Source organism: Tenebrio molitor, chromosome 3 (assembly GCF_963966145.1).
Source record: "Tenebrio molitor chromosome 3, icTenMoli1.1, whole genome shotgun sequence".
Classification (NCBI taxonomy): Eukaryota; Metazoa; Arthropoda; class Insecta; order Coleoptera; family Tenebrionidae; genus Tenebrio; species Tenebrio molitor.
In genome coordinates, this window is record NC_091048.1 from 12144094 (window position 1) to 12162013 (window position 17920).

A 17920-nucleotide genomic window follows, 5' to 3' on the forward strand; every position below is an offset into this window, starting at 1 on the left:
AATTATTCGCGCGCTATTAGGTCTTGGAACTTGTATGTCTTAAACTATAACAGATAAACATATGCCTCCAGGGACTTTTTGTAGAAAATTTCATGCTCTACAAAAAAGGTCTAGTGCATTTTTCTCGTATCTAGTACCATTTGAGCTACGTTCTCGGGGAAAGGAAAAAATATCAATCCTGAAAGTTTTTTTTTTATGTTATTCTGATTGTTTAAACAAATTAGGAGATCTATAAAATAACCTACAAATACCATTTTCATTGTGCTGAATCGAATTGTCCCAAAAATAAAAGTTTTTGGCAAAAACGAAGTTAATAAAAGTGAATTTTTTACAACAGCCCGACAGTCCAACACCCTGCATCGAAATTTCTCTCGTTTGGCGTACAAGATCGGACGATCGGTGCCACTATCAACGAGCTCGTCAGATTACTTTAATGTTTAATGTATCCGTGAATTTAAATAACCGTTCCTTAACCCAAAGGTGAATGTTTTAACCATAGATGTTAACAGAGATACAGCTAAACTAAAAAAGCTAAACTAAAAGTCATTCACTTCAATCACTTCTGCAATTCTGCATTGAAATTGAAATCATTGAATGCAACTGCCCACTCTACCCCTCCGATGCGCGCGCCGCGTGACGCTCGAACTTGACGAAATATCGCCGAGTTTTTGAAGTTACCCAATCCTTCTAATTATACCGAGCATTGTTTTAGAAGGACGTCTGCTACAATACTGGTCGATGCAGGAGCGGATATAACAACTCTAAAAAGACATGGTTCACGGAAATCAAGCAATGTGGCCGAAGGATATATCGAGAACTCAATTGGACATAAGTTGGAAGCAGCAGCAAAAATATTGGGAACCAAAGAAGAGGTTAACATAAATAGTAGCTCTGTTTCTAATTTGAGTAAGGTTTGTGGTGGGGTTTCATTTAGAAATTTTGGCAGTATTACTGTTAATATTTATAATAAAGATGAAAAATAGTCATTAGAATCTCAATAAACGGATTTTGAACTTTCAGTGTTGAAATATTATTTCCGCACTTATTAGGAAATATTCCACTTTTCCTGACTCAAATTAATATGGAAATATTGAAGTTTTCCAAACTCTAGTAGAAAAAAATGATTTCAGTTTTCCAAGAGAAACCTTCTTAAGAAACAAATGGATATCAGCATATTATGTACTCATAGTGTGGAAGAGACAATCAAAGTTTCAAGATTTTCGGAATTCTGATTAGGATGAATGTAAAAAACATGCAAAATTTTAAAGAGATTCTATATCTTCATAATACCTGAATTTTCCTACCACACCTAATGAGCCCTTTAATCTCAATTTCGCAAAAGAACATTGTAGTTGGTTCAACAAAGGTTTAGCGTATAAAACTTAAATATTTAATTTCTCTTTCATAACTTACGTATTTTTAAAAATTCTTAGAAAATGAAACGACGAATCAGCAGATGCTAAATATATTGCAGATCTAACTGTAGATCATTTTAGTAGCCCTCGAAGAGCAAAACGACACGTAAATATGATCCAATATATGCAGGCGAGCAAGGGGAAATGTAAGAAAACTGCAAAAGCTCTAAACAAAAACAAGATAAGAAATAAACTTAACCAAGTTGTATTATTTAATAATGAATAAATTTAAGAATCTGTTAGGACTAATACTTATTTTGGTATTTTTTTGTAAGTTTTACATAGATACTTGTGAGTTTTAATTTACGCACAAGTTAAAGTTAAGTTGTTAACAACAAGTTGATGAAGGCAGACAACTCTCTCCACCGTTGCAGTCCAAACCTGGATTTCCTTTTGTGAAATCTTTACCAATAGCAGTGTCAGTGTTTCACATTAGAGTGAAAAACATCTGGCTTTAGACGTGTGGAGACATCAACCCGTTCGAGTGTCCCGCCAAGAAAAAGCTCAGGACTGACGAGGACACCCGAACACGACAGGAGTCGAGAAGATAAAAGCTCGAGCGCGACCCGCACTCGCTCTCTTTTTCATCGTCTGCTTGACTGACTACTACGTAAACACTCTGTATTCTGTTACAACATTTCTTTTCTGTTATTGTTACTGTTATTGTTATTTCTTGTTGTTCAAACCTTTGTTACTCGTGATTCCGCTAAATAGAATTTATGTTACGTTGAGATCTTATTTCTTCGTAAGTACCACAACACGCTACAATTGGTGACCCCTACGATCCGGAAGACCACGAGGCAACAACTTCCGACCCCCGGCGTCCGAAACAGCAAGAACACGTGGCAATTTGGCGAGTACGACTAGCAGTAGACCATGGCACCAATCGGCGATGAACAAGCAAAAAGCGTGGAGCAAAAAATCGCGGAGCTCCAGCAACAGCTCAGCGAAGCCCAGAACAAATTGAGGGAGAAAAATGAACGCACTGAAACTAGCGACCAAAACAGGGAGATTGAAGAGGTCCGAACCGCAAGCATGAAGTTGCCCGCGTTCTGGCGCAGGGACCCCAAACTGTGGTTCTCACAAATCGAGGCCCAATTCCACAGCCACCTCGTGAGATCGGATACGTCCAAGTACTACGCCGTCATCGCCGCCTTGGACTGTTCCACCCTGCAACCCGTCTCAAACATCATCGCGCCAACCCGCCAGCGACCGGGAAATACGACGCCGTGAAGAAGACCCTCATCGACAGTTACACGGACTCTCGAGAGCAGCAGATCCGGAAACTTTTGAACGAGCTCGAGTTGGGCGACCGAAAACCTTCGGAGCTCCTGAGAGAGATGAAAACGCTCGCGGGCGACCATGTGGACGACCAGATGCTCCAAACGCTGTGGCTGCACAGGCTACCCCTAAACGTGCAGTTGCTCGTCTCAGCTAGCGACGAAGTTCCCCTGGAGAAGATGGCCAACATCGCCGACAAGCTAGTCGAAATCGTTTCAAACCGCGGACCGCCATCCATCGCCGCCATCACGAACCAACCAGCAGCACCGCCGCAAACCACAGTGGCGGAGTCCTTGAAAAGCCTGCAGGAGCAGGTCGCTGCACTATCGGTGGCGGTGAAGCAACTTACCAACGCCGACAGAGGACGCTCCCAAAAAACCGCGCACACAGAAAGCGAAGGCCAGCGCGCAAGATCACAGTCAAGAAAACGCTAGACAACGCACAAAGATGGCGTTTGCTTCTACCATCAAAAATACGCAGAAAACGCGCGAAAATGCCTAAAGCCGTGCAAATTTGAAGCTCAGGGAAACTAAGCACGCCGTCGGTAGTTGAGGCAGTACACGACGACGCACAGCAAAAACGCCTTTTTGTCTCAGACCAGAAATCCGGCATCCGCTACCTCGTCGACACCGGTGCCGAAATCTCCATCCTGCCCAAAACATTTGCTGGTAAGAGAACCTCCCCAACACCATCTCAAACCACCCTGTTCGCAGCGAACAATACGCCAATCCCAGTATACGGTGACAAGCTGATGATATTGGACCTAGGACTCCGCAGAGAGTTCAAGTGGATCTTCCTCATCGCTAATGTGGAGAAACCGATACTGGGGGCCGACTTCCTCTGCCACTACAACCTTCTACCAGACGTACGCAACAGGAAACTGCTAGACGCGTCTACCCAGCTAGCCACGACTGGCACAGTCCTGCCCAGCCACGCTGTGAAAATCACCACGGTTGCCAGAAGTTCTGAGCACCACACCCTCCTAGCTCAGTACCCGGAAGTAACAAGGCCACAAGCTCCAGGCGAGAAACCTCCCAGCCTGCTGGCACACCACATCCACACGACTGGACCTCCCATCGCAGAGACACCTCGTAGACTGGCACCCGAGAAACTAAAAGCTGCAAAAGCAGAATTTCAGTACATGATGGAGCAAGGATGGTGTCGTCCGTCCAGCAGTCCGTGGGCCAGCCCGCTGCACCTTGTTCCCAAAAAGACACCAGGACAGTGGCGACCGTGTGGGGACTACAGGAAACTAAATGGAGTGACAACCCCAGACAGGTACCCGATCCCACATCTCCAGGACTTCTCCAACAGACTCCAGGGCAAGTCAGTGTTCTCCACTATAGACCTCGTGCGCGCGTACCACCAGATCCGTGTAGCAGAGGACGACATCCCAAAAACCGCGGTGTGCACGCCATTCGGCTTGTTTGAATTCACAGTAATGACATTTGGCTTACGCAACGCGGCACAGACTTTTCAGAGACATCTAAATGCAGTGTTAGGTGACCTAGACTTTTGTTTCGCGTACATAGACGATATTCTGGTGTTCTCAGCAAACGAAGAACAGCATCAACGACACCTCAAGCTAGTGTTTGAAAGGCTCCGAAATCATCACATGGTAGTGAACCCAGCCAAGTGCGTGTTCGGGGCACAGGAGGTGGATTACCTAGGACACAAAATTTCAAGTGAAGGTACTCAACCACCCGCCTCAAGAGTATCCGCGATAAACAATTTCCCGCGACCGGAGACTGTGAAAGACTTGCGACGTTTTCTCGGCATTGTGAACTTTTATCGACGTTTTGTGAAGAACGCCGCGTCCATTCAAGCTCCGTTGCACGCGTTTCTAAAACACTCAAGAAAGAATGACAAAACATGCATCCAGTGGACCACAGACTCAGAGAGTGCGTTCGCGAAATGCAAAAGTGCGTTGTCCGAAGCGGCACTACTGGCACACCCCCTAATGGACGCTCCACTTCGGCTGACAACTGACGCGTCAGACTCAGCAATCGGTGGTGTCTTGGAGCAACAGCTAGAGGACAACTGGCAGCCTCTAGGGTTCTTCTCCAAGAAACTCAACAACGCACAACGGGGCTACAGCACGTACGATCGAGCCATCTACGAAGGGATCAAGCACTTCCGACACGCCCTGGAAGGTAAAGCATTTGTGGTGCAAACTGACCACAAACCGTTGATCTACGCCTTTCACCAGAGATCAGACAAAGCATCCCCTCGACAACTGCGACACCTAGATTTCATAGGGCAGTTCACAACAGCAATCGAATACATCTCTGGTGAAAACAATGTAGTCGCGGACACTTTGTCCCGCATCAACGAAATCTACACTCCGAGCGTCATCGAACCCGAAGAGCTGGCTGGACAACAAGAGAGTGACCCACAACTCAAGGAACTGCTCTCAGCGAACACTACTGGGTTGAAACTGAAGAGGTTAACTCCAAGTCACACCGAAACCGCTGTATGGTGTGACACCTCAACGGAACACATCCGCCCCTATGTACCAGCCACTCTGCGGAAAAGGGTGTTCGACACCTACCACAGCCAGTCGCACCCAAGTGGCAGAGCCACGCACAAGCTAATCCAAAGACGATTCGTCTGGCCCTGCATGGGACGCGACATCTCCCAATGGTCCCGAGTCTGCGTACCTTGCCAAAAGTCTAAAGTAAGTAGGCACACCAAAACCCCTCTCACACATTTCAAACTTACAGAACAGCGCTTCGAGCACGTCCATGTGGACATCATCGGACCGCTGCCGCCCTGTCAAGGACATCGCTACTGTCTCACGATGACGGACCGATTCACCAGGTGGCTAGAGGTCGCTCCAATGTCCGACATCACAGCAGAGACAGTAGCCAAAACATTCCATGCAACGTGGATCGCACGCTTCGGGTGTCCGCAAAGAATCACCACGGATCAGGGAAGACAGTTCCAAGCCAATCTCCTAACCTCGCTGACGCACCTACTAGTAGCCCAAGTCTACAGAACTCGACAAAACGACACACAGAAGAAGCGAACAACGAAATTAATCAACCTGCTGACAACATTGACAACCAGGACAAAGTAACCGACAACGGTAACCATAGCACCGATCCAGGTTACATAACACGTGCAGGTAGAAGAGTGAAGTTTCCACTACGGCATCGCAATATGGTAAAATATTTTTAAGACGTTTGACCTTCAAACTCCACAATGGAACCAAGGACAATTCCACCACGCGCCCATCGCGCTGGAGAGGGGGTCCTGTGGGGTTCAGGAAACACCCCACCACGAGTCGAGCGGACCTGGGTAACCAGGAGAACGAACCTGGGTAACGAAATAAAAAACTAACAACAACTCTCAGCCGGCGTTCCGGAGTGGAGAGAAAAATCGTGTGGCGCTTCGTAAATTAAATATTCAATACTGTTGTTTTCTGAATAAATGTTTGTTATTGTGGATCATCTCTACGAGACAACGCTAAAGTATCAAAAGTAAGCTGAGAAGTCAACTTACAGATGTCTCGAAACCTGCCTGAAATTAAAGACTTCCCATTACTCGCCCAATATGGAAAAACTTTGTGCGGATATGCAGTCTCAAAAATCTCATTTTAATCTGTTATTTTTTTCTGAAATTTTAAAAAAGGTTTGTTTATGTGTTAAATCAATATAAAATTATACCCATATCCCCATCTCAAACCTTCATCGCGGCTCTTTCTAAGTTTTGAGTCAAACATTTAAGATAAAATGCCCCTTTTCTCCAAAAAGGTTGCCCATCCCTGCACTAGATGGTCATGGCCAACTCGGTCTCAAAAAGATCGTGAATGCCTTATAAACTCCATCCATTTTCAATATATTTTTTCTAATATTGCACATTCAAAGCGGACGTTTTGAATTTGTCAAAAAATTGGACACACAAGAAGCGTGCACCAGAGAGAAGTGCTACTACAAATCAGTTATGCTAGTGCGTCATGATCTGTAAGTTACGAAAAGGGCGAAGGAAACGCCAACAGCCTTAAAAACCTTCAGTTTGACAAACTGACACATCAGTCATAATGACAATAAATGGTCGCTTGCATTGACTTTTTTGAAATGTCAGAAATTTGCCGGCCTAAATTTATTGTCTGCCACAGTACACCTACTTGCTTGCCGGTATTTAATATTACCCTGTAGATACCATATTTTAGGTAAAATATTCAAAACTAATTTACTTTGCTTGATTGCGAGACCCGATTAGAGATTTGTCAAAATTGACAAAAATAATACATTATAACCTCCTCAAAATACACATAACCTGAATTATTACCTGTGACATTGCATTTACAATAGAAAAAAGCAGTATCCTATTACACCACAAAAGTTACTAAAATCACTAGATTTAGTTATTATCCGTTTTTTAAACTCCCGCCACTGTCAAAGTGTTTGCAAGTTGCCGCACTGCCGTTCTGAGACTAGTAATTTTTACTTTAACGTTGGCGCAAAAATTTTACATTTCAAATTTGAAATTAAGTTTAATAAACTCGCCTTCTTTCATTTAAAGTATTATTTACACGAAAAGGCTGAACAAGAAGAAGATATGAAACGTAAAAGAATACTGTTAACGGCCAGAGAGAAGCAGGGTGTTGTTAATTATTGTCTGTTAAGAAGAGAATTAACTCCATTAACATAACCAAACTTTTCCTGTTGACATTTTTACAACTAGATTTTGTGTACAGACAACTGAAACGGTATGTCACCATAGGTACACTCCAAGAAAAAAAACAAAAATTTGATACTGACAGTGCGGGAGTTTAATACACGGATAGTATGTATATTGAAAATGGATGGAGTTTAGCTGTGCATCGAGTGAACACTCGATGACGAACGATCGATATTACTCGATTGTCAACGATCGATGTCTGTGTATCTCCTGCCTTATTCTACGGGGTCATTATAAATGTTTGTAACAACTAGTAGGCGTAGCGGCGCACCTAAAGCATAGCGCACAGCCACCTACGATGGTACAATCAATTTATAATGACCCCGTAGTTTTTTTTTATCTAAATAGAGCCATAAATAACGGAGATACAGCTTGCGCGGTGTTTGTAAATTTCTCCGATGGTTAAACTAGGTACTGATAAGACATGGAAAATTTCTCCGATGGTCAATTAGCCCCTAATTAGGCATGGTAAATTTCTCCGCTGGATTATGGAAGCATCACGTCCGACCGATCGACTACCCGACATAATCCTAGAATACAGGGAATGGCAGGACTGACGCCCCACATAAGACTGGCAAATTCGTGGGATTACGCTGAAACGTAAATTAAAAACTATATTTCTTTTACTCTCAAAATAAGCGAGAAAAGACATTGCGAAATTGACCAATCAGACGAGAATACCATCAAGGACTTAATTGGTCGCTACGCAATCGAATATTATCGAACCGCGCGAAACTTTTTATAATCAAATGGTCCACTGCTTTTTTTGACAGATGTTTATGTCATCTTGACAATTGAAACATTTTAATTTGTCATTGTGTTTTCTCAAGATCTGAAATCGTGTTGCAAAACTCTGTCGAGATAGGGGAGGCAGCAAGAATTTTCTCTGATCGTTTCCCTGACCGACCTTCTCCTGATCACAAAACAATTTTCAGAGTACTTGCTAGGGCTCAAGAAACAGGGAAAGTTTTGCCGAATCGAAATGAAATTGGCGGAGGTGCACGAACCGCACGGACCTTGGCTAATGAAGAGGCAATACTGAATATCGTTGAAGAAGATGGAACTAGGAGTATAAGAGAAATTGCCCAAGAGATAGATATCTCCAGCAGATCGGTACATCGCGTTTTGAATGAGAACATACTTCATCCTTTCCACTATACTCGGGTGCAATATCTCAAACCAGAAGATTACCCTGCTCGAAGAAATGATTTGTGTTTGATTGCTTAATAAAGCGGCAGAAGATAAAAATTTCACGGATCTTGTTTTCGGACGAATCAAGTTTTGGTCGGCAGGGATGTTTCAACCATCGAAATTTGCATGTCTGGTCGTACGATAATCCAAGGACTACTTATCCGCGTGCATTTCAGCGTCGATTTTCCGTAAATTTGTAGTCAGGACTAGTGGAAGATTCAGTGGTAAGTCAAGATTGTAAAAAATAAAGAAAGCGTGTTTAGGTATTCTTTATTTTCAAATCGGACCTTTTGAATTCCCTATGCGTTTAACAGGAACTGTGTACGCAAACTTTTTAAACATGGAACTGGCTCATTTACTTGAATATATTCCATTGATTTTTCTCGTAAAAGAGTGGTTCAAACATGACGGGGCACCACCCCATTTCAGTCGCAATGTGCAAGGTATTTTGAATCGAATGTATCCTAATCGTTGGATCGAACGAGGTGGTCTACGCCACTGGCCTGCACGATCTCCGGATCTCAATCCTCTGGATTTTTTCTTATGGGGGGTACGTGAAAAACGTTGTTTACAACCGACCCATTCATAACGAGGAGAATCTTCGAAACAGATTAGAAGAAGCTTTTGGAACCATTACACCTGAAATAGTCAGAGCCTCTAAATTAAACTTACTACGGCGTGCACAACTGTGTCTCGAAATGAATGGTGGACATTTTAAGCATCTCCTTTAATTCTTCTTTCTTTGAGTTTTGTTTGTGTTTCGTTTTGTTATTATTTGCTTTCGTTCTATTAAACTCGCTTCTTTTTAGAACCACCATTTGTTGTTTACTTTACGACTTCCGCCCAATAATAAATTTGTATTAATAGTTGCGGGCTATACGATGACAACTTTTATTAAATTTATTGACATTATTCTTATCCTACATTTTTTTGACAGTGCAATAATGTGCTAAATTTGACAATAAAATACAGTCGACCAGATATTTTGAGTAGAATGATAATATTTTTGGAAACCAAGCAACGCCCTCATTCATTCTGTTCTCCCCTAGTTTTTCCGAGCTTGACTAACGGGATTGGTGGATTTGATATGCTTCTAAGGCCCGGTTTGTGGAAACAATTTTATCGGGCCAGTTAGTTAACTCTCCCATAAATACAAAAATCCTGTAAAGTGATTGGTTACTTTCTCGCGTTTCCATAGCAACGCTTGATTTAACCGGTCAGTTAGTTATTGGACCGTTTCAGAAACCGGGCATAAGTCGATTAAAAAAGCAGATAAGAAAAAAGAATCAGTCTTTCCAGTAATGTTATTGCTGTCGGCACAAGTCAGTTTCCTCTGGGGCGTGAATTGTGCCACAGCCTGTATTATCGATTCATGATGAATGTGGATGAGTGGCGGCTGTGATTTATTTTTATCATCTTGGATAAAATGACACAATTTTATATTTTTTCTTGTCAGAAATATGACATGTTTGTTCCGACATTGAAATTTGAACAATGTTGCCTAATTTAATTTGATTAAAATTTTTTGTTTGTTTGTTAGAGTATAGATTAAGGTACAGCCGCCAGCAATAAATTTTGTTCGTTAATTTCATTTCAAAATTTGGTTAGATTGTCACAAATTTTAAAAAAAATCCCCGTCTGATTATACTCACGTCAATAAAGTGTCAAAAAAATGTGAAAAACAATACAATTATTAATGTTTCACAATAGAGCATTTTCTATTGCGTCAAAGAATGACATTGACGACTAAGATTTATTGCTCGCAACTGTACTTACCATTTGGTTAAAACAAATTATAAGAAATCAATTTGTGATAGAAAAAATAAATACATGCCTACTCGTGTGTCAAAATAATAAGCGCCTACTGAAGGGTTAATTCTCTCAGGTACCGAACAGACCACCGGAGCAATTTGCCACTTTCCAGAAAGGCTAGGGTTAATCCTTCGGAGCAATTTACATGTTTGAGGGTTGAAATCGGAGCAAGGAGATCAATCCTGTAGATGGTCAACTGTCTGTAAATAAAGTGAAGAATACTAAGGATGGCGGGTTACTGGTGGGTTTTTCTTGTCCAGATGATAATGTGCGTTTTAAAAAATTGGCCCTAGAGAAGCTTTCAGACAAATATGACATTCGCGAACTTAAAGGTGTTCATCCTCGTCTAAAAATTGTTGGCATGACAGAACGATATGAAGAAGCGCAATTTATTGGACTTCTAGAACATGTACTCGGGACTAATGTAGCGCTTAAATCGGACACTTCTTGTAAATTAATAAAGTATTGGCCTACCAAAAGAAATAGAGACATTTTTCAAGCAGTGGTACAGGTTGTCAGAGCTACTTACGACAAACTGATTGCAGCTGGAAACATTTTCATTGGGTATGATCATTGTTATGTATTTGACACCGTAGAAATTTTGCCCTGCTACAATTGTAACGAATTTCAACATTCCTCAAAAAATTGCAAGCAGAAAAGATCATGTCCCAAATGTGCTAATATCGAGGGGATGGATCACACAATATCCCAGTGTCCAGCTACCACTTTTAAATGCATTAATTGCATCAAACGTGTTGAACGTGACAAAATTGATTTAAAAGTAAATCATGGAGTTTGGGACGTCGCCTGCCCTAGTTATAAGATCGCTGTTGAAAAGTTTAAAAACGACATCCTATTGAAACAATAGCAATGAATATCCCCTTCTTCAATTACTACTTACCAGGATTCAAACTGTCCGTCAAATGACATTATAATTTCCAATTTTCTTGTTATGTACACTAATATTGCGTCACTTATGGCAAAACTTCCTAGTTTTCAAGTCTACTTACAAAATACGAGTCCTGTATGTGTCTTACTCACAGAAACATGGTTATCATCTCCTATAAACAACTCAATATTAGGCATTAATAACTACTTAATATTTCGAGACGACAGAAAGTAGGGGTGGTGGTGTAGCTATACTTCTTAAGAGATCAATTTTTCATTCTTACAATATAAATAAGTTAAACATAAAAGTACCAACCATTGAATCATTATTTCTACAGTTAAGAGAAGGAAACACGACTGTTACTTTAGGCTGTGTCTATAGACCCCCAGATACATCTCAGGAAGATGACATAAAATTAATTGACCAACTTCGTAATCTAAGTATGGTGCATGGTGAGTTGGTGATATTGGGTGATTTTAATTTTTCAACGATTCACTGGCCAGTGAAAGATCCATTATATGGTAACAACTCCGCCTCCCACTTTACCAACTTGCTACTGAGCTCTACACTCGAACAACTCATTACGGAACCTACAACGTTCCGCAGCGGCAACTGTCCCTCCTTGTTAGATCTCCTGCTAACCAACAACAAAAACATGATCTCTTGCATTGATATCAAATCTCCTATTGAAAAATCGGACCATGTACATGTAGTTATTGAATTCAAATTACAAACATATGCCCTCAAACAACCTAGGCACACATTTCATGAAATATCAATCGTAGATCAACAAAAATTGAAACAATACTTAACGACAACTGATTGGCTCCCAGTCTATAATACTCAAGATGCGACGAAAGCGTGGAACCTGTTTCATAAACTTTTATCGGTTGCTACTGCCCATGTGACTAGGAAAAAACAAATTAAAATCAACAGAGAAAAACCCTGGATATCACATAACTTTTTCGCTAGATTAAAACATAAAACTATGGTTAAAATTTAAACGAAGTTACAGTGAGTCAGATTATTTGGTTCATCGTAAATATTCGAATAAGTTGTCTCATGACTTAAAAAAAGCCAAAAATAATTACGAAAACAAACTTCTAGAAAAAGATACTAAAGCTGTTTACAAGTATGTATATCAACAGCAAGATATCCTCCAGAGTGTCTACGCCTAGAGTAATAAAGGATGACGGTTCACTGTGTAAGAATAACTTAGAAATCGCGAACATTCTCGCAAAATTTTTTGAATCGGTCTATGTTAAAGGATCTTTATTAAATTTCCCATCAATTCTTATTCTAAACATTGTCGATTCACTGGATGAAATCGAACTAAATGATTCCTTACTTTTAGAAGAACTCTCAAACATAAAATTAACCAGCGCCCCCGGGCCGGACAACATTTCGGGGTCAACCTTAAAGATCTGTGCCGAGACCTTAGTTCTGCCCTTGCTTCACATTATGAAGCTGTGGTTTTTCTCGTCAACTGTTCCTACAGAGTGGCTTAAAGCATCTGTTACCGCTATCTACGGTGATAAAACTCTGGCTTCCAACTATCGTCCCATTAGTTTAACATCGATTTGTTGCAAACTAATGGAACGTATCATTTCCAAACAGCTAATAGATTTTGCTTTAAAACATAATGTTATTCCCCCACAACAGCATGGCTTTCTTCCTGGAAGGTCGGTTGTCACTTGCCTTCTAGAATGTGTGAATGATTGGACGCTGGAAATTGATAACTTTAGGCCAGTTGACGTTTTATACCTAGACTTTGAGAAGGCATTCAACAGGATCCCTCATCAACGCTTGTTGGTCAAGCTTTCTCACTTTGGAATTCGTGGACATTTGCTGAAATGGATTCAGGCCTTTTTGAGCAATCGTACCTTCCACGTGACGGTGGCCGACTCGATATCAGACGAGCGTCAAGTTGTTTCTGGGGTGCCGCAAGGGTCAGTGTTGGGGCCTCTCTTGTTTGTGATTTATACCGCAGACTTAAGCGCAGTGATTAATGTTCCTTATGCCCTTTATGCCGAGGATGCTAAGCTTTATGCTAACCCTCTTTTACAGTCATCATTACTGCAAAGTAACTTAGATCGGATTTCGCAATGATGTGAAAGCTGGCTTCTAACACTAAACAGTGATAAGTAAATGTAAGGTATTGCATTTAGGGAAAAAGAATCCAGCTGTCCAATATTTCATTGACAAGAAAATCATAACACGCATAGATTCTAATAACGACTTGGGCGTCACAATCACTAGCGACTTATCCTGGTCAGAGCATATTATACGCGCAGTTAAACGTGCAAATACAAGCAGTTATGTCATGTTCAAAGCTTTCTCTCGGCCTTCTAAGACAACCTTCCTAAAAATATACAAGTCATATACTACCTCTGCTCGAATATGCAAACGTGATATGATCTCCAACATTGATTCGCGACATCAAACTGATTGAGAAAGTGCAAAGGAGAGCTACCAAACGAGTTTGGAGTCCTACGAGAACAGGATTGGGAGATTAAAATTGTTACCATTTGAAAAGAGACGAAGGCGCGGCGATTTAGTTTGGACATTTAAAGTTTTTAACATCGCAAAATACAGTTCCCTCCAAAGATTGTTCAGGTTGACTGACAATTCACATTTGAGAGGTCACAAACTTAAACTGAATGTTGCACCACCAACGCCAGGCGCAATTTTTTTCCAAATAGAGTGTTTGCTGCTTGGAATGAGCTTACTGAAGAAACTGTAAGTGCGGTCAGTTTAAATGTTTTTAAAAGCAGAGTGGACAATCAACTTTAAAGTTTTTATTTTTGCGTGGGAGCTAATAGATCATCACTGATCTCCGCTCCGCTCAATGTTAATAATAATTATTATTATTATTTACGTCTGCCCGGCTTGCGGCGTTTTTAGAACGTCCCTGCATACGAGATTATTCACGTAAGATGACGAGCCCGACCAGGTAAAAATGCAACGAACGAAAAAAGATTTTGTTTTTGAGTATTTCATCAAAAGTAACTTCTATTGTTAATTGTACATTGGTGCCTACTGGTTAGCGAAAATAACCACGGCCTACAGGTTTTTTTGCAACTTTTCTGTTACATTTAAAAATTATTTTGTATTTAATACGACTAATCAATAAATAATTTCAAAAAAATTAATCTTTTTTTTACACATTATTCTGTCCTCAGAGAGTTAAATTACATACCTATTAATTTTTTCCATAAGAGATGCAATAGTTCAATGATCAATGGAAAAGTGGGAATTATAAAGTAAAAATTGGCATGACAAAGATAACTTTACTCTTTATCTGATCCAGTAATATCCAGTTTTGTAAATTAAGGAATCATTTATTATAGTCGTACATACAGGGTTATTCACGAGAGGGGTATTTCTGAATTTCTTTTTGCCGCAACCCATTATACACATTGCAACAATACCTTGATTTCAAATTTTGAAAATAACTGAATCCACGATGGCTCTTAGTCCTGTCTCTTTGTCAATTCGAAAAATTTGTTTTTACAATAATGATGAAAAACTGACATGCTCCTCATTTATGGAGAGTGTGGAAAGAATTCTGTCGCCTCTGCGGTTGTTTACAAGCCGATGGTAGACACTTCGAACACCTTTTACATTAACTTAATTTGTTAATTTATTTGTTGAATTTTGATTAACCACAGGTTATCTGTCAATCTGATATTTTTGACAAATCTACCTAACTTTGATTTCTAATTTAAAAGAAATAACACCATTTGATTTAGTAGTTACTGCTATTGGTATTGTTGGTTTGGGGCAAAATAAAAATTCAGAAGTACCCCTCTCGTGAATAACCCTGTATTTGACCACAGATGATTTTGATTACAAGAAGATTTTGTTTTGTTGGCAATGTTGTCTTTGTACTTGGCTCTAGTATACAAATCTGTGTGACATATTAGTTAACACCGCTTCCAGTCATATTTAAAACTTTATCTTTCGTTGGGTAAATCTTTCCTATTCTTGAAATCAAATTGAAGTATCTTACACGACATAAAGGCAGGGTAGTTTGTTACAAACTTGCAATTGACATGTGAAATAATTGACCTATATGCTCTAATATTTACTGCAACAATGATCTGCATTAATAAGATACATACCCACTTACTGAACATATTCATTGCATTCTGAGAAAGCTACAATTAAATACTTTGAAACTTACCATTCAGTGGTGAGTTGCCAATTGTTTCAGGTGTCCTTTACTAACTTCCAAACTTGATGTCTCCGTTTGTTGGTATCAAAATACCAAATCCTGAGTGATAACTGATAACTCATCTCTCAAAAACCACACACAACAATCCACTGATCCGCACATTTCATTCTGTAAAATACAACAGCATAAATAATAACCACGTTCAGCACAAACTTCGATATTACAAAAATTTAACATAACCTAAAAATGACGCTACTCACGTTACATTCTCAATCAGTAAATTTTAACCGCGAGCAATCAAACTATTGCAAGTGAGCGACCATGACCGTGATAATGAATAATATAATAAATAATGACTTTAACAAACAAAATATGAAAATAAAAACTTACAATTTCACTTGTCGCACTCTCACTGTTTGAAGTGGTTTGAAGCACGTTTGAAGTTTTGAACTTAAAAACCAAAACAAAAACACGCAACACGAACTGCTTGCACCATAGAAATAATAACCTATTGAAGGTAATGAAGTTATGGAACGAGCGTTGCGAATGCGAACCACAGAACACCTATGGGAACTGCACGACTGCGGTTTTTGGGCATTGTAAGTTAGACAACTTTTCTTACGCGTAAAGGCGGCCTTACACCAAGGCAACAATTGGCAACATGTTGCCTGAAATATTTTTTAGTAATGACCGGCAACATTACTAACAAATGTTGCAGGCAACATGTTGCCAATTGTTGCCTTGGTGTAAAGCCGACTTAAGGGCATAAACGTACCAATGTGGATATAACTACTTCCAGGGAATGTTACGGTTTCACTCGACGTTATTGTGATTCTCTATAATTGTATTTCGTGTTATTTGTGTTGTTATTTATAAAAACTGTTAAAGATTCTTTCTTTAATGTGGTGCAGTCTTGCGCAGCTTATACCTAAGTGTACTAATCGTGCCTCAAAAAATTCAAACGTGTCATTTCACGTGTAAGAAAAAGTGTATAGGATTCATAACGGTTAATATTGAGATACCCGCTTTTGAATTCAAACTAACCGCCAATAAAAGCTATGGTAGTATACTCCGTACGGTGATAGATTGCACGTTTTTAAATTCTAGTTCCAAAACATAAAGCAGTGAAAAATACTAAACTCTCCATCTCAATTGTTTCACGTTATGTAGAAAACCATTGTATCCCTGCAGATTAATTCCCGCCAAACCGGTTTCTGTGTCTGTCTTCTGTCAAAAAACGTGCAATCTACCAGAGTACGGAGTATACCCAGGGCTTCCTAGATTAATAAGAGTCGAAGCCTCTAATACGGCTGGTCGAGTTCATCAGTTGCGAGCATTTTTACTGTTCCTGAGAGGGCGCCACTATACATTTGTGTATGTGGCTGTTTAACCGCGTAGAAATCTCATTTTAAAAAGAATCGTAATTTGTATGTTGCATACTCTACTTCAAAAAGTAGATTATTGATAGAAAAAAAAACATTAATACGATTTTTCATTAATTTAATTTAAATAATTTTCGTTTTTTGGTAGAGGGCGATACTATACTTTTGCTTTTGAACATGGATTTATTAGTACTGGATACGGCGTACAGCCATTATAGTTGAACAAGACGTACCATCTATTTCTGTCGCTCTCAACGCATTATCTGGGTATTAGCACTATCCTTTAGCGAGTCCCCCGACTCTGATTGGTTTAAATTCTCAATCTATCAATTATTTATTACTCTCCTGTCATTCGTGTCATCTTTTTTCTAATCTGTTTCTCTGAAGTTTGCATAGTTCGAGAGTATTTGAACCGTTAACTCTATCAAGTATTATTGTTTTAGAACTTGAACATATTAAGAATGACTAATTCGTCTAAAGCCAGGTATTTTTCACTCTAATGTGAAACACTGACAATGCTGTTGGTAAAGATTTCACAAAAGGAAATCCAGGTTTGGACTACAAAGGTGAAGAGAGTTGTCTGCCTTCAACAACTACCTATATTTTTGTGAACCACTTAACTTTAATTTGTACGTAAATTCAAACTCACAAGTATCCATGAAACTTACAAAAAAACACCAAAATAAATATTAGTCGTAACAGATTCTTATATTTCTCGTTATTAAATAATACAACTTTGTTAAGTTTACTTCTTATCTTGTTTTTGTTTAGAGCTTTCGCAGTTTTCTTACATTCGTAGTGTATTTCCCTTTGCTCGTCAACATGTTGGATCATATTTACATGTCGTTTTGCTTTTCGAGGGCTACTAAAATGCTCTACTGTTACATCTGCATTATATCTCGAATCTACTGATTGAATAGCCGTAGTTTTATTTTCTAACAATTTTAAAAAATAGGTAAGTAAGTTATGAAAGAGAAATTAAATATTTAAGTTTTATACGCTCTACCTTTGTTGCCACTACAATGTTCTTCTGCAAAATTGAGATTAAAGGGGGCATTAGGTGTGGTAGGAAAATTCAGATATTGTG

General features: G+C 39.7%; 1 long non-coding RNA gene across 2 annotated transcripts; it reads right to left on the reverse strand.

Annotated features, from left to right (window-relative positions):
• Positions 1 to 9918: 9918 nt before the first annotated feature.
• Positions 9919 to 16028, reverse strand: LOC138126063 (uncharacterized). Of its 2 annotated transcripts, XR_011157599.1 has the most exons (4): positions 15842 to 16028; positions 11287 to 15619; positions 10915 to 11238; positions 9919 to 10855 (listed from the first exon to the last, which is right to left on the reverse strand). It is a non-coding gene; the product is annotated as an uncharacterized lncRNA (long non-coding RNA). The 2 variants fall into 2 exon arrangements; XR_011157598.1 differs by having other exon boundaries at positions 10915 to 15619.
• Positions 16029 to 17920: the final 1892 nt, after the last annotated feature.